The sequence below is a fragment of the Symphalangus syndactylus genome, chromosome 4 (genome assembly GCF_028878055.3).
Source record: "Symphalangus syndactylus isolate Jambi chromosome 4, NHGRI_mSymSyn1-v2.1_pri, whole genome shotgun sequence".
Classification (NCBI taxonomy): Eukaryota; Metazoa; Chordata; class Mammalia; order Primates; family Hylobatidae; genus Symphalangus; species Symphalangus syndactylus.
In genome coordinates, this window is record NC_072426.2 from 130,552,990 (window position 1) to 130,565,968 (window position 12,979).

The following is a 12,979-nucleotide window of genomic DNA, read 5'->3' on the forward strand; positions in this document are numbered from 1 at the left end:
GATCAGCCATTTTAGTCTTTGCAGTGCTCCATATTAGCCCTCTCACTCCGCGCAGTGCTCCGGGACTCGCTGGGAAGCTCTGTGATGGGTTCAGATAAAGTACTAGAAACCAAACAATTAGGGATCTAAAAGGATTGGTGTGGAGGCCAGAGGGCTCCGGTCCTCGCGCTCGCTCCCCCGCGCAGGCGTGGGCAGGCAATCGCGGCCACTGTGCCTTCCTGCCCTCTTCCCAGCAGCTGCCATCATTTCCTGCCGGCTGCTCTGAGGTGATTCTTTCCTGCCCTAATATTCGCAGTCTTTATTTCATAGATAACAATTTGGGGGAGATCCGCGGATGGCTCATTTCCCACTTTGGCTACAGAGCTTGGGGAAAATTACCACAGGAAAAGCCCAACTGCAGCTTTCCCACGTCACACAAACAACTGGTAGCCATCCCTCCTCCCCATTTTAAGCTTTAGTCATATATTCCGTGATTTAGCTTGATTATCATATAGGGCCCATCATCAACTCTTGCAACTACTGTCACCCGGACGAATGAAGAAACAATTTTCTTAGACTGATAGAATAGGGGCATTGTGTGGTAATTTAGGATTTAATTGTTTCTAATGGATCTATTTAAGAAGGTTTCACTGCTATGTATTTTCTTCAAATGTTGATGCCAAGTAAGAAAAGAAAGAAGGGTGGGTGTGGGGGTACAGAACGAGAGAGAGAAGAGGAGATTTAAAGTGGATTTGCAGCTTTGAAAAACGTCCGTAACAGAATATCTCAGAAAATTTTAGTACATGACATACAAAGAAATCGACTTAATTAAAATTTGAAGGCTTCTATATTTGACCTATTTACCTAACAGATTTAGACTATTCATTTGATATCAGTAAGTTCCAATTTTTCCTGAATTACAAGTTTGTCATGCAACTGTTCTGAGTATCTAACTGTGTATAATTGTATACTTCTGTGAAAATGCTTTGAAAAGTAATGAGTCCTAAGGAACGACTGTGGGTATAAGAAGGACATAGGTTTTAAATGTGAAGTGAAAGTATTGACAGCTGTACTTTTTGAAAACAGTCAATGATTGCCAAGTTCACTCATTGGTGAAAATAATGAGAAGAACTTTCTGAAAAAATAACATATGTCCATTGACAAAATGAGTATTCCTTGATTTCAACAAATGCTAAACTACTGTATTGGGGCTTTATAAAGATAAAAGATTGTGATTAGTTTAGGTTATTAGGTTTATAAACTCATTCTCAATATTTTTGAATTTTTAAATAGAAATTTTTCAGAAATAAAATATATAGCCAGAATATGTGTATATATTAAACACACATGCAAATTCATATATCTGCAGAGTGAACACATTCATGTAATCAACATGTGTATTTCTTCTAAAAAATTACCACACAATTTAAATTGTCCATAGTTCTGAGAAGCTGGAATAATCAAGTATTCATTTGCACAGTTTTTTCCCCTCCTCAGGAAGTGAAGCTAAAATAAGTATGTTCACATTTCCAGAGCCTAAAATTACCCCTGCATGGATTATTATAGTAGGATAGTAAAACAAATTATTTTCAGGAACTGAACACATTTTAAAGATGACAGCATGGGAATTCAAAATCATGACATTTTCAACTCCCATGTTATAAGTAATCTTACTGATTGCTAAAAAGAACTAGGGGGGTACTGTGACAGAAGAGAGGCTCATTGGATAGAAATTTCTGGAGCTGACATTAACTCATTGACTGGGCAAATCACTTAACATGTTTGTGACTCCGTTTCTTTATTCTCTGAGACATTTCAAAATTTAGAGATTACAAAATGAAATAAAGAATTTGTATCCTTTTTTTTTTTTTGGTTTTTGTGCTATGGACAATAGAAAACGTAAAATTAGTTTAACTCTTTTGATACAGAATGAGAGAAAGGTAAAGGGAGAGATGCTTATGTAAACTACAATCACAAAGTCAAGAAATGGATGAAAATCTCCAGTGTTAAATTTGTCAAGATGGGTCTTGATCGTTTAAATCCTGCTTAAGATTTTTCTCCAATGCTTATCCTTTGTTTTCTTGCCTTTTTATTTAGGGAAGTCTGTGATTCTTTCCTTTATAAAGTGGAAGCAACAGCATTAAATACATTGACAGCTAAGATCTAAACATCTTTTTCCCATTTCCTCTAGAAATCTCAGGAATTTTGCTATTTAATGACATTATTAGATGATAGATATCATCTTGCAATGCTCTTGAAATAGCTTGCTCTTCCAATCATAAAAATCCCACAGAGCTAAATTTACGTATTAAAAAAGTGGATTTTTATACCTTAGTAATACAATTTCAAAAGGGAAAAGTTATTAGTTTACTAATTTAATTTTATTCCTGAGATGGAGGAAATTATTTGGAAATGTTGAAGTTGACATTGATGTAAGGATCCAGGGAGATCCACTGAATGGGTTAAGGTTATACAAAGAAAATGAAGTCATTCTATTCTGAACTGGGTAAAATGATTGTGTGCATCCTACTGAGCTCCCACATCCTTCCCTTTCACAGTCACAGTGGGATAATGAAAGTACCTATTTTGTTCCATTTGTTTCCATGGGTACCTGAGGCAGTAAGACAGATATTCAGTTTCTTTCATTTTTTCTCCGTCATTCCCTTTTTCTTTTCCTCTCTCCCCTCACTCATTTTTTCCATTCCTCCTTCTCTGTCTTCTTAGCTGAAAAGAGTACTACGATTTTTTTTCCTGAAGGTTGTTCAAACATAAGGCTTCATTATTAAAAATACAAAGCATAAAAGCAGAAAAAAAAATCTGAGATTAGTATCTGATATGTTCAGCAGTTGAAACCAGTGATGGGTCCTAGGAATCCAATCATTCATTCAATAAATATTTAGTGAGTGCCTTCAAGGTGTCAGAGAATAAATGACTGCTTTATTTCATGTTAACATTTTTTTTTTTTCTAGCCGTTACCCTCTAGGCTCTTTTGAATAGTTTTCAAAACCTTGTAGGCCTTCATGCCTTTAGTGTGCATTGGTGGCTGTGGTCTTGTCTAGGAACTTTAGTATGAGGTTATGAGGGTATTCCAGTAGTTCTTAAACACAAGCAGTTTAATACAGCAACTAAAAAAATCTGCCTTTTTGTGAAAATAGTAACTTTCATATTAATATATATACACCACATATTGTGTGTAGTTAACTAATAAAATCAATAGCAAATTTTAGGAAAATCCTAAGTATTTTTACATTGTAAAAGATTTTAGTAAACTTTGATGCTATGCTAGTTGGTAGAGCTTGCTTAAAATAAAACTGTGTAAAAGGGCTATAAACATGAGTACTTGATTCTACAGGGTTTGAAAATTAAAAGTATTAAATATTGAATTTACTCCCCAGAACCTTCCCTTTCTATTTCTTTTGAAGACTGAATTTTACAAATAGTTATTAGTCTAGTTAAAGATAATTTAATAGTTTTATATTTCAATTCTATACAACAAAATAAATTATAAAAATATTAAATTGAAGGAAACAGCAAATGAAAATCTACTTTTTCTCTAAGCCAGCAGATGGAGATGTTGGAGAAAATATTGTTGTTTCATAAAACTGTTGCGCACAGCAAATGCCTTTTAAAACATTGTAAACAAATTTATTTAGATAAACTGAAAAAAATAAATGACATCTAATTTGAAGAAAATTATTCAAAATGCTGTCTTAAAAATAACTTTCATTGCCTTTTAAAAATAGATTGCCCTATATTTTATGTTTTAGAAGATAAAGACTGTTAGAATAGATTGTAAATGCTCTTGGAGGAGAGAGAATTCTAAAATTACATTTTTTCAACATTTTTAATCTCGATTCCCCAGCTATCATTTTTGAGCTGTATTTATTATTAAATTTTAGTCACAAATTACTGAGATTTTGTATCTGTGTTCATAAAATTAATTGATGTTTGCTAAGCCTTCATTGCACTTGGATGAATGGACTTCTGTGTGTATGTATTCATAGTTATAATTATAGAGTGTAAGTAGTTACAGATTGGCTACACGATCCTGTTTTGTCGTGTTTGTTGAGGTATTTACTAACACCTAGAGTTACTGACTTTAATATATGCAAAACTCATAAAACTAGACTCAAGTTGGACTTTCTTAAGCAATAATGAGAAACCATGAACACATGTGCCAAGACACAACACCGTAAAAGCTGGTGTTGTAAATATTCAGTTATATTCAATTGGAGATTTTGAGGAAATGCCTCTTTGTATGTCAGAATAATTAATCTGTTATTGAAGTATTTTCAGTTAAAATTTCATACTTCACTTATCACTGAAGAATTTCAAGAAAATGAGTGTGTATTAAGTAGAAATCAAAGAATGGCATTGGTTGAAATATTCTATTTTGAGATGAGAGAAACTAAGTATTGAAATAAAAATTACCTTTAAAACTGTAGAAGCTTAAATTAGTAAGAATTTATTCTTATGCTATGCTATTTCTGTTTGAAAGTCTTGCAAACTTCAACCTGCTGGCTCAAGAAGGATGGGGCATTTTCATTTCACATCAAGCCTTTAAAGTGCCAGGGACATTGTACTGAGACATTATGACAAGTGGATGCTGATTCATGCCCAGATCTCAAGTTTTCTCATAATCTCTTCCAATAACACTTAGCAAACTTTCAAACTTCTTAGAACCTTGAAAATTTTAAGGAAGGCTGAAAAAGAGCAGTTGTTTTTGAGTTATTTCAGTATGTTACTATATAATCTAGTTTTCAGAGAATATGTGTTTTTTCCTGTCTTCCTCCTCTTCCCTTTTTATAAAAAAGTCAATAGAAGTACTTAATTTGCAGAGAAAATGCTATTACAAGAAATAAAGTCTAAATTGAGATAGAGAACTGTCCTTTAAACATTTTTTTATGTGAGCAGAGAGTGCATTCATTCAGAGCTAAAATCTTCTATTTGATGTAAATATTTGATTGAAATGTTAATGGCAGCTGGGTAGATTATATTTCCTTTCTTTTTACAGTAGATTGTACTGAAGATACCCCAGATTTCATTAAGTGTTTGGTCTTTTATTATTATGGCAATTTTAAATAAAAATTTCTCAGGTTTTATCCAAAGATCTACATAATTGCCAAATCTCTTGTATGACTGTGTCTCTTTAGTACAACAGGAAAATAAGTTGCTGAATTCAATGTTAAAATTAGAAAATCACACATGATTTGAAAATGTTCAAACATCAAAATGTCTATCAAATCAGGTTTTACTAGTTTGGAAAAAAAAAGGAATGTGATTCTTACAATGCTGTTCATAAGATGTCTAACACCTATTATTTTTCAGTGCTATTCAATTTAAAAGTATTTTGTCATCTTTGATAATTTTAACTTATAGAATGAAAACATTTTAAAATTAACAAGGAGAATGTAAAATGTGGCCTTGTTGAAGACAGGCCCTTGCTGCTGTTAACTGGGTGTTCTTCACGAAGTCTAGCTCAGTTACCAGTGCATTGACTCACTTAATAGTTATTTACCTATTCAACACATTTAATTTTACAGTAGATGTTCTTATCATAACATTATAATTTTTAAAGCTAGAATTTTGCTTTTGCTATACATATGGATTTCAGAATAAACAGTTTACTTTGTACCTTCCTTGAATCCTGTGTAGACAGAGGTGTCATATATTTTTCACTTTCATCTACAACCTAGATATTGTCAAAGTTGTTACTTTTATCTCTAAATCTATATTGATGTATGTTAAAATCATATGCTGAATATGTGCACAATATACACGTTGAAGAGGATTTATAAATGCTAACTGTTAGGATGATGCAAAAACCATGTTGCAGCCAGGCTCAGTGGCTCATGCCTGTAATCCTAGCACTTTGGTTGGCCAAGGCGGGTGGATCACCTGAGGTCAGGAGTTCAAGATCAGTCTGGCCAACATGGCGAAATCTTGTCTCTACTAAAAATACAAGAAGTAGCCGGAAGTGGTGGCACCCATCTGTAGTCCCAGCTACTCAGGAGGCTGAGGCAGTAGGATCGGTTGAACTCACGAGGCAGAGGTTGCAGTGAGCCGAGATAGCACCACCGAACTCCAGCCTTGGAGACGGCAAGATTTCATCTCAGAAAAAAAAGAAGAAAGAAAGAAAGAAAAAAAGAATGCCCCCCCCCCAAAAAAAAACAACCCCAAAACAAGAACCTTGTTACAAGTGGGTAGAACAGGAGATGCCCTTATAAGGCCCCTGACAGTTATGGGTCTGCCAAGCTTCAATTTTGGTTTCAGATGTTCCGAAAATGTGACCACACATATTCCTTGAATGGACACAAAATTGTTTTAGTAACTCCCTCCCTGACCCCAACCAGGATATTTTATACTACAATTTTCTATATCAATTCCTTTAATTAATTTTAAAAATGTAGAGAATCACAAAAGTATTATTTTTACATTTTAGATGGTATCTAGGAAGAGAAGTTTCTCTTTGTGGACCAATTGCTCTATTTGCATTAATTTGTGCAATTATTTTGTATGCATATCCTTATTTTTCCCTTTTTGGGCCTGCAGTCTGTGTTTCGGGTTTGTTTTCTAATGATTTTGTTTTGTCTTATTTTCATCCTGTGGATAATTTTCTTGAGTGAAACACCTTGTTATTATATGTTTAATTTTTCAACACATTATCATATTACTGGGAAAAACATCCAGCCTGGGTGACAGGGCAAAAACTTGTCTCAAAAAAACACAACAGAGTCTTGAAATTTATCAGTATCTTCAGCTGAATAGAACAAATAAATTTAGGAGATACCAGATTCATTATAGAAAGGGAATTGATGAGTAGCTAGCTTCTTAGATTGTTTACATTTTTGTATCCATGTTTCTGAAACAAATGACATATGTAATGTTTATAGTTTTACCATTTGGATTTTTCTTCAGAATTTTACTTTATAATTTTATATATTTATGGTTATGTTAATACTTACATTTTTTCCTGATTGTTTCAGTATTTCAAATATAAACACAAACTGGGTTGAATTGTGAAATGGCCTAAATTTTAGTTCTTCTAAAATACTTTCAATAGGGTATTTTATTTCTATGAAGTTTATTTACCCTTCATGTAAAATTGATTTCACATGATAAATACTATGATGTTTACTTTCACGCTGGTGAATTTCAGTGAACCTGAGAAGGTACTGCTGCAATGTAAATATTTTTATTCTAATCTTCCTAAGTACCCAACTTACTGATAGAAGTGACTGAAATGTGTTTATATAAACTAAGTATATTCTATGCTTGTTAAAGCATAGTAGAATATTACCTGATTCTTTATCCCTACAAGAATAGAATATGACCTAAATTAATAATGTCTAACTTCAGCATAAATTTAATGGAAACTCAAGTTAAATAACTTGATATAAGAAAAGTTTCCTCAGCTCATAAACCCTTTGCAGCTAAAATTCTCTATATCAAAATACCGTTCTGTTTCAGATTTAGCATTCATTTTACAATTTCTCTAGCATCAGTATTCAAGATATCACAGTAAGACTATGTCAGCAATTTGTTTATATATATTATTTATTGTGCATGAATAAAAGGATAGAGAGGGCATGTTCAAACAAATAGTTTCAGGGTAAGGGAAAATATTTTTTTCCTTATTGTAGATGGAAATTACTATATTTCTTAAAAGTGATGGAGGGGAAGCTGTGGAGAAAAAGGGAAAAACTCTAAGAGGCAGCATAACTTGGTGTACTTGGCAGGGCTGTAAGAATTTGCAACGCGAAATTAGTTCCTTCCTTCCTTCCTTCCTTCCTTCCTTCCTTCCTTCCTTCTTTCCTTCCTTCCTTCCTTCCTTCCTTCTTTCTTGCCTCCCTCCCTCCTTCCATCCCTTTCTGCTTCCTTTCTTCCTTTTTTTTGTTTAAGCATCTCTTTCATTTGATATTTGCTTAGTTTGCATGTCTGTGGTCAATCTTCTGTATTAACCTTGTGCTACTATAGAACAGTGAATTCTTATAATAATTTTAATTTTGTCAAATAATGGAAGCTAGTTATTATTCCTAGAGGGAGACATGAAAGAAAGGAGGCACTATGCATTTGGTTTTGATTTTTTTTCCTCTTATTTTGTTTCTTAGAGAAAGGGTCTCGCTGTGTTCCCCAGGCTGGAGTGCAGTAGAGCTATCACAGCTCGCTTCAGTCTTGAGCTCTTGGGCTCAAGCAGTTCTCCTGCCTCAGCCTCCCAAGCAGCTGAGACTACGGGTCCATGCCACCATGCCGAGCTAATTTTATTTTATTTTTTATTTTTATTTTTTATTTTTCTGAGACAGAGTCTCGCTCTGTCACCCAGGATGGAGTGTAGTGTTGCAATCTCGGCCCACTGCAACCTCCGCCTCTGGGTTCAAGCAGTTTTCCTGCCTCAGCCTCCCCAGTAGCTGGGACTACAGGTGCATGCCACCACGCTTGGCTAATTTTTTGTATTTTAGTAGAGATGGGGTTTCACCATGTTGCCTAGGCTGGTCGCAAACTCCTAGTCTCAGGCAATCCGCCGACCTCGGCCTCCCAAAGTGCTGGGATTACAGGCGTGAGCCACCATGCCTGGCCACAATTTTATTTTTTATTTTTGCTGACGGGTTATCGCCATGTTGACCAGGCTGCTCTTGAACTCCTGGCCTTAAGTGATCCTGTCACCTTGGCCTCCCAAAGCACTGAGATTACAGGCATGAGCAACCATCCTCGGCTAACAATATGCATTTCTCTGAGGCAAAAACACAAATTTAAGGCACTTTATTATTCTGGGCTGGCAAAAAAGCCATCCTTGAAAATTATGAGGTAAAATACTGAAAAGGTTTGAAAAATTTTATAGGTAAAAATATACAATATGGAATGTACTACTAGACTGTGCGTTTTATAGGGAGCATGGAATGTGTCATAGTAAAGTTGTCTGTTGCTTGAGGCAACTGAAATGTAGCAACTCGATAATTGCTGGCGGGGCTCATCTTAGTAGAACAGAGAAAGGTTTGTCTTTTATTTTATATTATACTGGTATTATATTTCTATTTCCTTAACACCTAAGTTGAAGATAATTAAAAAAAATTAAAATATTTTTAGTGTTTTAAAAATAAAAACATTTTGGGTTTAAATTATTTTTCACAATTCTACATATGTTTAAAAAGTATTACTATGTCTTGGAAGAATACTTAATAATAATTCCTAAACGATATGTAATATTTTGTCATCGAGGCTAACTATTCAAAAGTTATTCGAAGGACAATTTAAGACGGAAATACGGAACACAGTGAATAGTTTTATTCTGAAAAATAAGGACCATAACATATGCAATAATTACTTTGGTCTATATATTTGAAAATATTGTCATATACACTTCAGTGATGCTAATTTGGAAAATTGAAAACATATTCCTTTAGGGCTTTATGTTAGCTATTATGAATTACATATATTTAAGGGGCTGCCTGTGTTCACTGATCCAGGTAGCACAGAAATAGCTCCCACATTTCTACAGCGTGGGAGTGAAGCATCTCTCATCATTGCAAGTCTGGCAGAGAAAGGTCTGGAAGTGGATATCTCTATAGGGTGTGTGTGCTTTGCTAGGTTTTCTTGAGAAGTACATTTCAAATCATGTCGTGATTTTTATCTTTATTCATGTGTTATCTGCTGTTTGTGAGAAATTGAAGAATTTCTATCTTGCTTTTAATCTGTGCACGAACTGGGAGAATTTTGGCTTTATAATTTTCAAGCACTTTCATCATTCATAATTTTACTTTTATATTTTTTACCAGGTTTTTAGTTTTTACTAGTTTATGCAATTATTACTTGTTTATATACAGAAAGGAAATTTTGAGAACACAGGCAACAGTTCAGAAAGGGATACGAGGAAGCTCTGTATATAGTTTATTCTTTGGAGGGAAGGACTATAATATCCTCATCTTTATATTTCAAAGCACACACAAGTTCAGGGTTGTCATCTTAATGATGAAAACACAAGTTTTTCATCTGCGAAGATTAAAAAAAAATTGATTCTTTGTAGTTTGTAGCCTGGATGTCTTGGGATACAGAATAGCATGGGTTAAGCATCTGCACTTGGAACCAAATTCTAGTCCTTGTACTAGAAGTACGACATTGGACAAGTTTCTTAGTCTACGTCTCAGTTTCTACCTCTGTAAAAGAGAATCACATTATAGGATTGTTTGGAAGATATGCATTAGTCATAAAACACTATGAGCTCTGTTTGGCACATGTAAGTACATAAAAATAGCAATATTTTATTATTACTTCCTGTATTAGAATTTTTGGATTGTTTCGATGAGCACTTGCTATGAGAGGCAGAAGACAAAGAAAAATGCACTTCTAACTTTCTTGCTGGAATCTTTTTCTACTGTTTGTATACCTGGGCAGGACATAATGCCATTTGGTGACAAAGAAGGGACTAACAAAATAAATCACTTAAGTCACTGAAAGATATATTTGGTGCACTATAGTACGAGAATGATTTTTAAAATTTGAGGCGCTGTAACTCGAGTAGTACTTAGAATTCAATCTTCCCCTTTATTGCATGTCACTTACATTTTAGAATGTTGAACAATTTCAAACTCTCATATTTTTAGTAGATATTTCAAACACATATTTAAGATATCTCAATATTTCATGGAACTGAGCACATTATGGATTCCTAATGTTTTATTTCATGTAATTAATTTAATTAAATTTATTTAAATGAAAAGCAGCCAAGAGAACATAGGCTTTGGAATTAGGCAAAAATAGTTTGAATATAATTAATAGCTTTATGATACAGCCTGTGTTTTTTTCTCTTTGTTGAATAAGGCTCAGTTTCCTTGTCATATCTGATAATATTATTGGAGGCATTATATGATAAAATAAATGCTTAGATTAATTTGTCAGAAACGTTCCCAGTATTTCTTTCCTCCCTCTATATTAGCCCTTTACTGATATAAAACCTAAACCCCATGCTCAGAGCAATGGAGGAAGGTGCTGCCTTGAGAAATCTTAGATATTTTATAGCTTTACGTATAATTTTTTTCTTTCTGAAACACTTTCATATCTGGTTGATCCTCACTGGAGCTCTGTAAAGCTCTGTAGCATAAGTGGAATTGTTATTATACCCATTTACAGAAAGCAGAACAGAAATTTATGTAATTTGTTCTTAGCTGCTATAAATTTGTGGAGAAGATTTTGGCTACAAAACAAGTTGGCTACTTCCTAAACCAGAGCCTCTATTAGTCTCAGTTGGCAACATAGCTAGTATATTTGAATGAGAAGACATGAATTAAAATTATAGCTTCACTATTTACTAGTTCTATGACTTTGTATTAATCAGCTAAACTTTCTAGTCTTGTTTTCTCCTCTGTAAAATGGGGGTCATTATAATACCTGCCTCATAATGTAATTGTCAGGTTTAAATGATAGTAATTGCCCTATATAATATAGTGATTAATATTGCTAATTTCAGTGATTCCAATTCTCCTGAGTTTATATTGGTCAGATATACTTAGCTCCGTGCTTATAGGTGCATGGAAGAGAGGGTAGCTAATAGTTTTCTCTATGTAATTTTCAAAATAATAAACTTCTTTAATATAATACAACCATTCAAGCTAAAAATAGAAGCTAGGATTTTACTTTATTATTATTTTTAGAATACTAGTGAACACGTACATTTTACAAGAATTTTGATGTGTTCTTGATCCACAAACTCTCCCCTCTCCAAATTCAATGGATAAATAACAAGAACTAAATCATGCATAATTTAAAAAATGTAGATGATGGTTAACATTTAGTATGGATATCTCATACTATTCAGTTACCAATTCCACCACTGATACATTGTGCAATAAAAATGATAGTAGGTGTTTGCCACGAATAGGACCTTATTAAACTTGGAACAGGTTCATTGTGACTTCTTCCCTTAGGATCGGTTTTATGCATCTTGCTGCTGGTTGTCTAGGTCACTGTCATCTTTTTCACAAATTTATTCCCCAGCACAATATAAGGAGGCTCTTTTGCCTGTTTCTAGTCTTTTGAAAGGTATGGAAGGTTTGAAACATTTTCAAATAATTACTTGGTCAGAGATTACTTCTCTTAATGAGCAGAGAGATGTGCAGTTGTGCGGGGTGGTTGGGGGAAGGTTTTTACTTACTGACAATGAGTAAAAATAAGGACTTCCTACATATGAGCTTTGGGTAGTTCATAAAATATTCACTACTTTATTCTGAATTGACTCTTACTCTTTTTATGTTGCCTTATATTGCAGTAACAGCAGCCATATGAACTCTTCAATGTAGGATCTTAAGACCTTTGGTCAAAATTACTCTTTTAAAGCAAATCTGTATAGTTACAAAACAAAGTTATATCCATGACTTTGGATTTGGACTGGAGGTAGAATATACTGGATAAAAGCTAAATACTTATCTTTAAAGTGCTTTTATCTACCTTGTTTATATGCACCAAAATCCTATCACAGGATTTTCTTCTTTTCTTTTCTTGCTTTCTTAAACTCTTAGTAGATACCTGCTCTGTACCAATCTGTTATTGTCTGAGGTGACAAAGAACAAGATAAGGCTTCTGTACTGAAAATTTTTTATGGGTTCAAAATCTTTTATTTGTGGCAAAAGTAGAAGTTGTTAATCAAGGTTAGCTAGATGATTTTATTATTACATTAGTCTCTGTAATAGACATTGTTTCTAGATCATTTATAAGTATTATCCTATACTTTGGGCCTAGATTTTAAATTATCTTAAAAGCAGAAATGGTAATTCAAAAAATTATAACATAAAAAAGATTCTCAATGGAAGATGAAAAGCCATCATCTTAAATACTGATTTAGAATATATTGCTGAAAACTTGGGTAGCCAAATGAGTACTACTGCTATTAACAAACTAATAATGCCAATTGCAGATCTGTTAAAAACAGTTTCAATTTTTTGCATATTTGGAGATGAAAATTTATATTTTATTCTACATATGATTTTTTTCTTTCATTGCCACAATCTCT

The 12,979-nt window shown here is 33.6% G+C and overlaps 1 protein-coding gene across 5 annotated transcripts in view; it reads left to right on the forward strand.

The window, feature by feature from the left end:
- The window catches only part of GRIA2 (glutamate ionotropic receptor AMPA type subunit 2), a 140,309-nt gene that overhangs the window by 2,070 nt on the left and 125,260 nt on the right, over positions 1-12,979 (forward strand). The gene's annotated exons all lie outside the window — the stretch shown is intronic.